At 38.0% G+C, this 14,201-nt stretch overlaps 1 pseudogene; it reads right to left on the bottom strand.

Moving 5' to 3' along the window:
- LOC143656814 (zinc finger protein ZXDC-like) overlaps window positions 1-12,062 on the bottom strand; it is a 29,078-nt pseudogene extending 17,016 nt beyond the window's left edge.
- Between the last annotated feature and the right edge of the window lie 2,139 nt (window positions 12,063-14,201).

The raw sequence follows: 14,201 nt of genomic DNA, 5'->3' as shown, positions 1-14,201 counted from the left end.
TTTTCTAATTCTTAGTAATTAATATCTTTTTGTGATTTCTTTTTTTACATGTTTTTTTATTGTGAACTATAATATATACATAAAAAGCAATAAATTTCCAAGTACATTTTAACAAATAGTTATAGAACAGATTTTAAGTTTGGTATGGGTTACAGTTTCATGATTTTTGTATTTTTCCTTCTAGCTGTTCCAAGACACTGGAGACCAACAGAAATATCAATATAATGTTTCAGCAGTTATACTCATTTGTTAAATCCTTTCTTCTCTGTTATGCTCCTCCTTCTTTGTCACTAACTAACTGCTCTAAGGTACTGGAGGCTGAAAGAATTATCAGTATAATGATTAGCACTCATACTCATTTGTTAAACCTGACTTTCTCTGTATAACTCCACCATCACCTTTGATCTTTCTCTTACTCTTTAGGGGTATTTGGGCTATGCCCATTCTAAATCTTTCATGTTGGAAGGGGCTGTCAATAATATGGGATAGTGGGATAGAACTAGTTGATGTACTGGTCGGGCTGGTCCTTCTGAGTTTCAGGACTTATCTGATCCAGGAACCCATCTGGAGGTTGTAGGTTTTGGAGAATTACCCTAGTGCATGGAACCTTTGCAGAATTTTATATAATGCCCTAGGTATTCTTTAGGATTGACATGAATGATTTTGGTTGGGGTTTGACAAGTTTTGATAGGTAGCAATGTCTAATTGAAGTATGTGTAAGAGTGACCTGTAAAGTAGCCTCTCAACTCTATTTGAACTCTCTCAGATACCTTATTTGTTACACTTCTTTTCCCCCTTTTGGTCAGGATGGCATTGTTGATCATACAGTACCAGGGCCAGGCTCATTCCTGGGGGTCATCTCCCATGCTACCAGGGAGACTTTCATCCCTGGATGTCATGTCCCATGTTGGGGGAGGGCAGTGGTTCCACTTGTAGAGCTGGGCTTGGAGAGAGAAACACCACAGCTGAGCAACAAAAGAGGTCTTCTGGAGGTGACTCTTAGGCATACCTGTAGGTAAGTTAAGCTTCTCCACTATATACATAAGCTTCATAAGAACAAGCCTCAAGATCAAGGGCTTGGTCTATTGACTTGGGTGTCCCTAATGTTTGGCACAGTATCTGGGGTTTCCCCAGTGGTAAAGTTCAATAGTTCCATAATTTTTTTCCCTATCCTTCAAGGGACATTGTCAATACTTTTTGATTATCTGCTTAATCTACTCTAGGATGTATCCAGGCATTACATTAAGTTATACAGGATTAAAGGCCCTCATTCTTATTCTGGGCTTCCTGTGTTTGGGGTTATTTAAATGATCTATCCAGACAAGTTGTGTTAGATTATGTTCTACAGAAAACTAAGGTTCTGGACATAACAAAACTTTCTTCCTTTGGTCTCAGAGTAGATGAAGTTCTAGAATACAGACAAAGTCTTCCTTACCCCTGTATTCTGAATTACCTTAATCCTAACCCAATCAGCTTCATTCTTATCTCTAAATACCAGGTTATACATATATAAAACAGCTCCTCAGAATCCAGAAATAACAATTACCAGTCCAGACTAAATATGACTGCTATAAAAGCTTACAATATAGGCCCCAATTTTCTTTTTTTTAACATGGGCAGGCACCGGGAATCAAACCTGGGTCCTCTGGCACAGCAGGCGAGCATTCTTGCCTGCTGAGCCACTGTGGGCCACCCAAGCCCCAGTTTTCTTAAAAGTATTTTCTAAATGAGATCATACAATATTTGTCCTTTTGTTTCTGACATTTAGCCTTACCAAATGTCCCACAGGTTCATTCACAATATTGCATGCCTCACAACTTTGTTCCTTTTTGTAGTACTGTGTTTGATCATACGTTTATGCCATTGTTTGCCATTCTACTTCTCAGTCAGTGCATCTTTCAGCCACCTCCATCTACTGGGACTCATGCATAATGTCCAAAGTCAACAGCCCATCAACACTTAATTTTAAATAATTTCATTGTTCCCAAGAGAATAATAGCCAATAAACACACCATCCACAAACAGAAAATCCAAACCTCCCCCTAACTCTTGTCCCTCCCCCTAATATGTACCCTGGTATTCCTGTGGTACTGTTGACATTTTCCTGTAAACATAGCCCAGAGCATGTAATATCATTTCCCCCCCACCCCGAAATTATACACTCTTTGTACAAGGTTCATATATTTGCAGTAGTTCATGTAAAAACTTATTTATATTTGTAGTGTTAATCAGTGGGATACATGAGTCTATACAACTCCTTTCAATCATGCTCACCTTCAATATGATAATATTACTTATAAACCCACTAGAGAACCACATTCACTCCTTTCTATTCCCTTACTATTAAGTTCAACCTTATTAGAAAACTATTCACCCATCTCAAGCTTCTGTGTATCTCTAGAGCCCCTGTATTCCATATTATCAACCTCTGATTTTACCTTTACCATAGTCATAAAAGTTGAATCATACAGTATCTGTCCTTTTGTGTTTGGCTTATTTTACTCAGCATTATATCCTCAAGGCTCATCCATCTTGTCATGTGTTTCAGGACATCATTTTGTCTTACTGCTGCATAATATTCCATCACATGTATATATCACATTTTGTTAATGCACTCACCTGTTGATGGGCACTTGGATTGTTTCCATATGAATATCTTTTTATGTGTTTATTTGCCACCATATAATCTCTTCAGCAAAATGTCTTTTCATGTCTTTTGCCCACTTTTTAATTGGATTTTTGGTTTTTCACGTTGAGCTTTAAGAGTTCTTCATATATTCTAGGTATGAGTCCTTTGTCAGATATGTGGTCTGCAAAGTATTTACTCCCAGTCCATAGCTTGTCTTTTCAATCCTCATAACAAGGTAATTCACAGACCAGAGATTTTTGATCTTGATAAAGTCCAATTTATTGGTTTTTAAATTTGTAGATCTTTTGTGTCATGTCTAAACACTCTTTACCAAGATGTAAATCATGAAGATTGTTCTCCTGTTATCTTCCAAAACTTTTATAATTTTACATTTCGCCCTTAGATCTATGATCCATTTTGAGTTTGGTAGAATTCTTCAGTGAATTCATCTGGGCCTGGATATTTCTTTTTTGTGAGCTTTTAAATTATAAATTAAAATTTCTTAATAGTTCTAAGGATATTCCCATAATCTGTTTCATACTGAGTGTGTTATAGTGGTTCATGTTTTTCAAGGATGCCTAAGTTATCACATTTATATATGCCAATGTATTCATAGAACTCCCTTGTTATCCTTTTGATTACAGTCTCTGCAGTGATATTCTCTGTTTCATTCTGATATTAGTAAGTTGTGTCTTCTTTCTCCCTTCCTTTGTTGGTCTTACTAGAGGTTTGTCAACTTATTGATCTTTTCAAAGAATCAGACTTTTTTCATTGATTTTATCTATTATTTCTTTGATTTTAATTTCCCTGATTTCTGCACTTAATCTTTTTTATTTCTTTTCTTCTCACTTTGGACTTATTTTACTCTTCTTTTTCAAGATTCTTGAAATAGGAGCTTAAATTACTGACTTAAGACTTTTCCTTTTGTAGTAGTATAGAGGCTGTATGTATCCCAGAAAAGGCCATATTTTAAAAATCCATTCCTGGGGGTGAAGACCTATTATAGGTGGGACATTTTGATTAGGTTGTTTCAGTTGAGGCCCACCCCAGGTGGGTCTTAATTCCCTTACTGGAACCCTTTGTATGAGATGAAATTAAGAGAAGCTCATAGAGAAAAGTCCTAAAGAAGCTAGGAGAAGACCTGCAGAAGCTCAGAGAGGAAGCTGCTGGAACCAGAAGCTTAAAGCAATGAAACCTGGAGTGAAGGACAACAGATGTCTACCATGTGCCTTCCCATGTAAGTTAATAAATCCCCATTATAAAAGCTGACCCATTTCTGGTATATTGCATTCTAGCAGCTTTAGCAAATCCAAACACCTCTTTTCCAATTTAAACAACTAGTGCTAAATATTTGCCTCTTGTTGGCACTATTTTTGCTTTGATATGCTTAATTTATTTTCAGTAATGTATTTTTTTCTCTCTTTTGAGACTTTATTTCTGATGCATGGATTATTCAGAAGTGTGTTTTATAATTTTCAAGTGTTTAGAAATTTTCCTATCTTCTTTTTGCTGATAAGTATTTTCCTTGGATTGAAGAGCACATTTAGTATGATTTTAATTCCTTTAAATTTACTGAGGTCTGTTTCATGACCCAATATATGGTCTATATTGGTATATGTTCAGTGGTTACTTGCATAGAATGTGCATTCTGTTGGATGGAGTGTTTTATAGATGTCCATTACATACTGTTGGTTTGTGGTGCTGTTGATTTCTTCTACATCCTCCTAATTTTCTGCCCAGTTCTTCTATCAATTGTTAAAAGATAGGTGCTGAAATCTCAAATATAATTATGGATTTGTCTGTTTTTCTTTTCAGTTCCATCAGTTTTACTTCATATATTTTGTAGCTCTATTGTTTGATGCATACGCATTGAGATGACTATATCTTCTTGGTGTATTGACTTTTTATTATTATGTGATGTCATTCTCTGTTCATAATTATTTTCTTTGTTCTGAAGTCTTCTTTTTCATAATAATATTGCCACTCTTGATTTCTTTTTATTAATGTTTGCATGGTATATCTTTTTCCATCCTTTACTTTCAACCTACCAATAGCATGATTTATGAAGTAACTTTCTTGTAGATGGTATACAGTTGGGTTATATGTTTATTATTCACTCTGCCAATATCCGCCTTTTAATTCATTTACATTTAATGTAAGTATTTATATGTTTAGTCTTAAATTTGTCATTTTATTTTTATGTTCTCATGTTCTCTGTTTTGCATTGCTAATTTTTCTCTTTTTCTTGACTTCCTACAGGTTACTTGAATATTTTTTAGAATTCCATTTTGATTCATCAATACTGTTTTTGAGTATATTTCTTTGTATAGGTTTTTTGTGGCTATTATAGATAATACATAATATATACACATCACATTCTACCAGTGTTAGTTCAACCCTTAACCCCATTTGCGTCCCTTAATTATCTTCCATTTATTATATAATTGCTTTAAATATTTCCTCTACACACATTGAAAAATACTTTAGAGAGTGTTATAATTTTTGCTTCAACCATCAAACACAATTTAGAATATTTGAGAAAAAGAGAAAAAGAAAGCCTATTGTATTTATCTATATCTTTATTACTGCATCCTTCCTTCCTTCCTCGTGATCCAAGATTTCTTCTTTTATCATTTATTTTATGCTTAGGGAAATTTCTTTAGCTATTTTGAGGTAGATCTTCTGGCAACAACTCTATTAGTTTCTCTTACCTGAGAATGCCTTGGTTTTCTTTTCATTCTTGAAGGGTATTTCAGCTGCATATAAAATTCTGGGTTGACATTTTTTTCTTTCAGCACTTGAAAAATGTTGCTTCACTTCTTTGTGGACTCCACGGTTTCTGACTACAAATCCACTGCCATTCTAATTGTTTTCCCCCTATAGGTAAAGTATCATTTCTTTCAGACTGCTTTCAAGATTTTTTCTCTGTCTTTTATTTTTAAAAATATTGGCATGGATTTCTTTTCATTTATCCTGCTTACTGTTCACTCAGCTTCTTAAATATGTAGGCATGTGTATTTTGCCAAAATTGGAAGTTTTTCAGCCATTATTTTTCAAATACTTTTCAGCTTCACTTTCTTTCTCCTTTTCCTCTCTGACTTCAATGACATGAATATTAGACCTTTTGTTATAATCCTACATATACTTGAGGCACTGTTCACTTTTAAAATTTTTAATAGCTTTGTTGAGATACAATTCACATACCATACAATTCTTCCATTTAAGGAGTACAATTCAATGCTTTTAATATATTACAGAGTTTACCACAATCAATTTTAGAACATTTTCATTATCCCTAAAAGATAATCTAGGGTTGACTCCTAATTGTAGGCAACCACTATTCTAATTTCTGACTCTGTAGATTTGCCTAGCACATCTAAGTATTTCATTTTTATGCCAAATAATATTCCACTGTATGGACTATATAAACATACATTTTATTTATCCATTCATCAGTTAATGGACATTTGGGTTATTTACACTTTTGACTATTATGAATAATGCTGCTATAAATATTTATGTACAAGTTTTTGTGTGGATATGATTTCATGTCTCTTGGATATAGAACTAATAGTGGAATTGCTAGGTTACATGGTAACTCTATGTTTAACTGCCAGATTGTTTTTCAAAGTGGCTGCACCATTTCACATTCCCACCAGCACTGTATAAGGAGCCCAATTTATCCATATCCTTGCAAATACTTGGTCTTTTCAACCAGTGATGATGGGACAACTGATGGTTGATTTATTTTTTTTTTCCTTTTGGTGTCAAATCTAAATTGCAATCACCTTATCTATGGTCATGAAGAGTTATGCCTATGATTTTTGGAAGAGTTTTATAGTTTTAGGTCTTACATTTAGATTTATGACTCATTTTGTGTATTTTTGTGTATGGTGTGAAGTATGGCTCCAATTTCATTTTTTGGCTGCTATTCAGTTGTCCCAGCATCACTGGTTGAAAAGACTATTCTTTCTCACATTGAATTGTTTTGGTTCTCTTGTCAAAAGCCAATTGACCAAAAAAATAAATAAATAAAAAGTCAATTGATCATAAATGTGAGAGTTTATTTGCAGGCTCTCAATTCCATTCCATTAATCAATGTATCTATGCTAGTATTGATTACTGTAGCTCTGTAGCAAGTTTTGAAATCAGGAAGTGTGAGGTCTGTAACTTTTTTCTTCTTTTTCAAGATTGTGTTGGCTATTCGGTGTACCATACATTTACATAAACAGCAGGCTTTTCTTGGGATCATTTTTGGACTGCAATGGTTCAAATTTCTGGTTGTCAGTTTCCCTAGTATCCAGTGTAGGATCTATGAGGCAAAAGGAAAAACCAAGGAACACACGATCTTGTTCCTGGAGCCTGAGATCTCTAGTCAGTCTGCATTATTTTCTCTACCTTTCACAGTCTTCTTATGTTTATTTCATATGTGCAGCAATTCTTAGCAGGAAGAGTAGGAAAAGTACATCTATTCTATCTTCTGGGAAGTGGAAGCTCTCTGGTCCCTGCCTTAGATTTTATAGGCTAGCATTGATAACTCTCCTGGAATCCCCACATAAGTTGCCTTACATTAGTGCCTATACATTCATGAAACTCAACATATGGCTTCCAAAGGTCAGATTTTGAATGGAATACTGTGAGTGAGGAATTTAATTTACATCCCATTGCACACTTGCAAATATATTTAATAAATTGCCTGAAAGAGACTGAGAAACATAGGAAACACTTACCAACAATGTAGACTGGAAAATTTATTGAAAGCCATCACATCCTACAGAGCTACTGAACAAAGGTGATGAATAGGAAAAAGGTAAAATCAAATATCAACTGCTACTTATCTAATAAACTTGAATATAAAAATTCCCCCAAAATTAGAGGCTGTGAGTTGATGTAAAAGAGTAGTGAGCTCAGGAAGTTGTGACAAAATCCTCATTTATTTTCTTTGTGGGTGTATTGATACAATCAATTATCACATATTACTACCTCATGGGACTCTTTGTTTCCCTCATGACCTTACTAAGTCTCTTTTTCTATAATATTCAGGAAAGCAAATAACCAACAAACACCCAAAACTGAATCTCATTTAGATTGTTCTGCAAGAAATTAGCCTTTTGCTGAATATTTTTGAAGGTGGGAATTATAGATGTCTCCTCTCATTATAAACTGTTTTAAGCTTTTTCCTAATCACTTCTGGCTGTTTCAACTCTGCTTCTGCTGGCATCATCTTTTCTTGGCATTGCTTTGCCCCAGATTCAGACATAGCTGTGTTGTTTTTTGTTTTTGTTTTTATCTTTTTTTTTTTGTAATTCCTCAAGGCACCACTAATACAATGCTGTAACAGAGTTCACTGAAAATTTGAGGGTAACAAAGGAACACTATCGCACAACAAAGAAGTAATTTTTCTCTCTCTGTCTTGACAAAAACCAGGGAGCTTATTTATAATCAAAAAGGCCATTCCAGCATTTTCTTAAAGAAAATATTTCTTTTCCCTGAGAACAAATTTGCCTTCCCAAATACAAAATTGATCAAAGTTAGCTTTTATAATTATTTAAATTAAGTTATATTAAATGTTTAATTGATAGAAATATAATTAAAGTATATTAAATGTCCAGCATTATAATTGAAAAAGTGCTTTCATAACTCTCCAGGAATGAAGGCTCACAAACCACTCCTTTTTTCTTTTGTTAATTCTAAGTTTTAGAAAATATTCTGGCATGGTTTTAAATTTCCATTAAATTTTTAGAGATAATTTCTGTAATGATTGTCCCTCCTCTGGTCAATAGTAACTCTAGGACTTGTTTATTATGTGAGAAGCACAAAGACAACATGTTCCAACACAGACAAATATCCCAATGTTTTTAAAGAAAAGAAACACATTATCACAAGGTTACAGAAATCGAAAGAACCTTAGAAATCATCTAGCCAAATGCCTCATTTTGGAGATAAATGAAAATTCAAGGCTCTGATATGTGATTTCCTCAAAGTCATAAAAACTGGTCAATTCTAGGATCAAAATCAGAATTCAGAGAAGCAGACTTGTAGCTCAAGACTCTGTCCTTTTGCAAACCAGAACAACATGTCCGCATATAAATGATTAACCCAGAATATCTTCAAAATTGAGTATAAGTGAGCTAAGTGGTGTTGACTGAATACAGTGCCTCATACCAAGTAAAAGTTGCCAGCCACTGTACTGAGATCTGTCTTTCTGAGCATGATAGTTTTCTGCTGGATTGGAGAACAAAAACTGGGTTGCCATTTTGCTCCTTCCTGCTGTCCAACAACATCTGAGCCATGCGGCAAGCTCTGTTTCACTTTGATTGGAGTCATCAATTCTGGGACATTGCTGTTTCCACTGAGGTTGCTTGAAAGGGTCATTGTGGTTAGGTTCAATGCTAAATTACTGCCAGAGGTCAAAGCCTTTGGGTCTTGACTAGAGTGCTTTACCAGCAGAGATACCAAACAATCTAATGCTTCTGCACTTACAGTCTGTAGATCATGGATATTTAAGTTGCTTTGCTGGAGAGCTGTGGCCATTGTCCCAAGAACAAGAGGGTTATGCAGACTTGGAGGAATATGGCTGTTGGCACCGTGCTGGTTTGAAAGGATTTATGTGTCCTAGAAAAGCCATGTCTTAATCCTAACCAATCTTGTGGGAGCAACTGTTTTTTTTTAAACTTTATTCAGCACTGCATGCTGGAAGTTTGATTAGATTATCTCCATGGAGATGAGACTCGCCCAATTGTGGGTATTAACTTTTGAATAGAAGGAGATGTGACTCCACCCATTCCACATAGGTCTTGATTAGTTTACGGGAATCTAAAAGAGGAAGCATTTCAGAATGCTGAGAGAACCACAGAGTTCACCATCCAACAACCTTTGGAGATGAAGGAGAAAACCCCCTGGGCATCTTCATGAAGCAACAGGCTTGGAGAGGAATTTAGGAGATGTCACCATGTTTGCCATGTGCCTTTCCAGTTGAGAGTAGAGCACTTACCATGATGCGCATCCTGTGATGCGCATCATCAACCTTTCTTAAGTGAAGGTAACCTCTTGTTGGTGCCTTAATTTGGCCATTTTTATAGACTTGCTTTAATTGGGACGTTTTCTTGGCCTTAGAACTGTAAACTAGCAACTTATTAAATTTCCCTTTTTAAAAGCCATTCTAGTTCTGGTATCTCACATTCTGGCAGCTAGCAAACTAGAACAGCCACCAACACAGTGGATCCATCTGCCATATAGAATTATAAACAGAGATGAGCTCATGGAAGTTATGTCAATAGTCACGATTCCAGAGTTCACCAGTGCCATGCCTGATGCAACTGCCAAGTTATTACCAATACTGGATGCATTAGAAAAGAGACACTAGGTCTGTATAATTGAGCTCGCTTTGTCCTGCTCTGGTAAGTTAACTGCTAGGCATAAGAGAACGTGTAGCTTGTAGATGAGTTAGACCATCTTTGAGTGGATCGTGTTCTTTGACAACATGAGACTTGATGCTATGCTTAGATGTGAAGAGTCTATTACAGCTGGAGACTGGGCAACAGCTCTTTGAAGCATCCATGCCCTGAAGGTGTTTGTTAGAGTGAATGTACAGGATACTGTGAGTGGAGCATCTAGCACAGTCTCCTTCCCCAGGACATTGGAATGGCTTTGCGCTGGGTGGATGCTGCAGCCTTTCAAATGCTCTGCTTTTGTGAATGATTTCCCACAACCTTCCACAGGGGAGGTAATCCTCCCGTCGTCATCATGTTTTCTCTTGTCCCTTGAGAGTTTGGACATGCTGGTGAAGGTCCAGCCACAGCTGTCAGAGTCACAAATCAAAAGTCTTTCACCTGTTTCCCTTCTCAGGTGAATTTGCAGTGGACAGGCTTTGTCACATATTTGCTGCATCCAAGAAAGGGGCAAGAAATGAGCTTTTATTCCCTGAATTGGGCTCAATTATGGGAAAGTAGAGCACTTACCATGATGCGCATCCTGTGTTTTCTTGCAACAGGGGAAGTCAAACTTGCGAGGCCTTTCGGAGAAGAACTGGCCATGCTGGTGGTAACTGAGTTTGGTGTGCTGGGAAGCACCGGCATACCCCTCACAATTGAACAGGTTATGTTTCTTGCCCTTCTTTTTGCGCCTTGAGGTTGTAGATGGTGGCGAATTCCTTGCTGCAGTCAGCCGCCCACGGGGCACCTGAAAGGCCATAGCTTGTTGTGCCACTGCAGGTGCCTCTGAAGGTCCACCCACAGCCGTCCAGGGGCCTTAACGAGCCGTCGGCCCTGGCTGCCGCCATGCTCCAGCATGTGTGCCTGGAGCTGGTGCTTCTTGTGGAAGATCTGTGTGCACTGCGACTCAGGACAGCTAAAGCCCAGAGCGCCAGGGGCGCACTTGGAGCTCTGCACCAGAGCTCAGCAACACTCAAGGCCTCCTCCACAGGCGCCAGGGTGGCCACGAGCTCGGGAGCCTCGGCCAGAATCAGGGCGGCAGGCGGCGAGGAAGGACCCCCGCCGGCCAGCGTGAAGACACTTGGTCAAAGCACATCAGCAGGTCCTGGATGTTGGTGGTGATGGTGCCCGCCCAGGCCTTACCTGGGGCACCGCGCAGTGCTTCCAGCAACGCCACAAAGGAGTCCTCCGCAGGCGGCGGATCCAGCTCGGGTTCGTCGCCACCTAGTTGGTTCCTGCGGGGTCCCGACGGCGAGCAGCCTCTGGAGTTCCATCTTGGGTGCCAGCCCCTGAAACTGGGTCAGAAGCCCAAAATTTAGTTTTTTTTTAAACGACACTTACCCCAATATTTTTAAATGATCACATTAAAACAAAGCAAAACAATTCGTGTCTCTTTTTTCCTCCAACATAAGAATATATCCATATGAAAAGGCTTCCAGTTTTTAAAAATTAAATCAGGTTGCAATTTATGTTTAAGAAACCTCAGTTTCCTCATCCGTGGACTGTATTATTTGCCTTAAAGAATTATTGTGCTATAAATGAGTTGCAAAACATATGAATATTAAAAAGACCTAAGCTGTTTTACAAAATGCAATAGCACATTTAATATATTAGTGGGCCCTTTAATGAGAAGAGTAAAATTAAAAGAAATTGTGAGATTCCCGGTGCCTGCCAATGCAAAAAAAAAAAAAAACAGTTGGGAGTGTCCTGAAATATTTGAGTGGGAGTCATCAAACCTTACCAAATGCATGAGTCCACCATACAAATACACACACACATCTGCACTGGATTTACTTTCTGCAACTGAAAGAATTTTAATAGAGTATAGGAAGATCAAAAGTTGCTCAGAGGATGAAAGGGCTCTTAAGAATGCCTGTTCCCCGAATGATCCTTCTTCCTACATCACTTCATCACCCCCTTAGCACATTACCTTGAGATCAAAGACATGGAGAAATTGTCTATTACCTTTTATTTTCAATTTTAGAGGTGTGAAATTCCATTGTTATTTTCTTAATTTAATGTCCTTTTATGAATGTAAGAGTATTTGTGAGTGTTTTTCAGTTCACATACAACCTCACTGTCCCAGTCTTTCCTCAGTCATTAATCCACCTGGGACTGTGGTTTAAAAAAACAATGTCATTGGGGAAAAATTAATGTCCAGCAACTTCTCCCCTCAGTTAAACTGGAATTTCTTCTCACTCTCTAAATTAAGTCACCCCTCCAATGGCCCCGTCAGGACCTGGATTACTAAACGCTTTGCATAGCCCGGCTTTATGCCAGCTATTCCCTGTGGGTCAGAGGGCTTTCAAAACCATTTTTAGAGCTCTACGTGCCTCTGCTTTAGGTATAAATGGCAACTCCAAAAGGTAAGAGATGGTGTTGCCAGGAGGCTGGCATACTGACATTTAAATGCCTTTCATTTCAAGTCCACGAACGTCAAGAAGATTCCAACCTCTGTTTGGGCTGCCCCAAAAACAGAGCCTGAGACAAGGACCTGGCTTATCTGAGAGGATGCTTCAGGAAGCAGCAGCGAGGGAGTAACATACTCAAGAAGGGAAAGCCACGCTAAGGGTGTGTTATCAAGGCTTCTGTTGTGAGGAACGGGGATTCCAATCTGCTTCTTGGGCAAGCATGCAGAGTGCCTCCCAGTGTGTTCTACTCAAAGGATGCGAGGCTGGGCGTCTGTCTACCGGTGCTCATTCTCCGTGACTGAGGGTGGCTCCCGGGTGTTAACTCACCACACCTCTGGGCTGTGCTTCTGTGAGGCTCCCCGGTCTTTTCTGGAAGGCTGTGAGGCAGAAAACCAGAGTTGTTCTCCCGGAATGAGCTAGCACCAGAATCCGGGGATTGAGAGAGCCTTCTTGACAAAAGAAGGAAGAGAGCAATGAGACAAAATCAAGTGTCAGTGGTTGAGGGATTCTAAACAGAGTTGAGAGGTCATCTTGGAGGTTATTCTTACGCATTAAACAGATATCCCCTTTTTAGTTCATGGCGTATTGCAGTGGCTAGACGGAAGCCCCTGAAACTGTGCTCCAGTAGCCGTGATTCTTGAAGACGGTTGGATAAAGATATAACTTTTGCAGTATGAAAAAGAAAAGATCCTAGTACAAGACTTCATTGCTTTAGAGGACGTTTGATTTTACTAAATGCTTCACATATGTAGTTTTATAGTTGTGGGAATTATCTCTGACTTCAATGAAATAGTATATACTTAGAGAAAAAATATATATATAAAAGCAATATTTTGAGCTAAACACATCAAGTACCTGTGAAGGCACAAGTTCATTGTCAGTTACCTGAGTGTTTTAGACCTTGACTCACATTAACTGATCTACAGTTCCCATATCTTAATGTTATGCTTTCCCATCATTGCTAATGAAAATGTTGATATGTATGTGTTTTACTGCAATTCCTTGCCTTTATTTTTGTATATCAACAAATAACTGATTATCCTCATTTGTTGACCTAAAATTGATTATTGATATAGGATTTACATCTCAAATATCCATAACACCATTAAAAAATACTACATGATATGAAAATATTATTGTCATGGTTGGGGACAGGTGTCAACTTGGCCAAGTTGTGGTACCTGTTCATCTGATTGGGCAAGCGCTGGCCTGTCTGTTGCAATGAGGACATTTCATAGGATTAGGTCATGATCACGTCAGCTACATCCACAGCTGATTCCATTTGTAATCAGCCAAAGGGGAGTGTCTTCTGCAATTAGTGATGCTAAATGCAATCATGGGAAGCCTTTTAAGGAGGACTCAGAGGAGACAGGTTGCATTCCTGCTTTGGCTGGTGAGCCTCTCCTGTGGAGTTCATCCAGGCCATCCATTGGAGTCATCGGCTTCGCAGCCTGCCCTGTGGATTTTGGACTCTGCGTTCCTACGGTCACGTGAGACACTTTCATAAATTTTATATTTGCAAGTGTTCCCTGTTGATTCTGTTTCTCTAGAGAACCCTAATACAATTATTTATAAAACTCATGTGTTTTCTATACGTTGAAAACTCACATTTTTTTCTATATGTTGGAAATATTTTGTTTCTAAGTAAATGAAATATTTTATTCTCTAAAAAAACAAACAGCGTAGCTCACCTTGGGTTTAAGGTGGACGCTTTTATGTGAGCCCACA

Source organism: Tamandua tetradactyla, chromosome 15 (assembly GCF_023851605.1).
Source record: "Tamandua tetradactyla isolate mTamTet1 chromosome 15, mTamTet1.pri, whole genome shotgun sequence".
NCBI lineage: Eukaryota > Metazoa > Chordata > Mammalia > Pilosa > Myrmecophagidae > Tamandua > Tamandua tetradactyla.
This window is presented reverse-complemented; position numbering and strand designations above follow the sequence as displayed.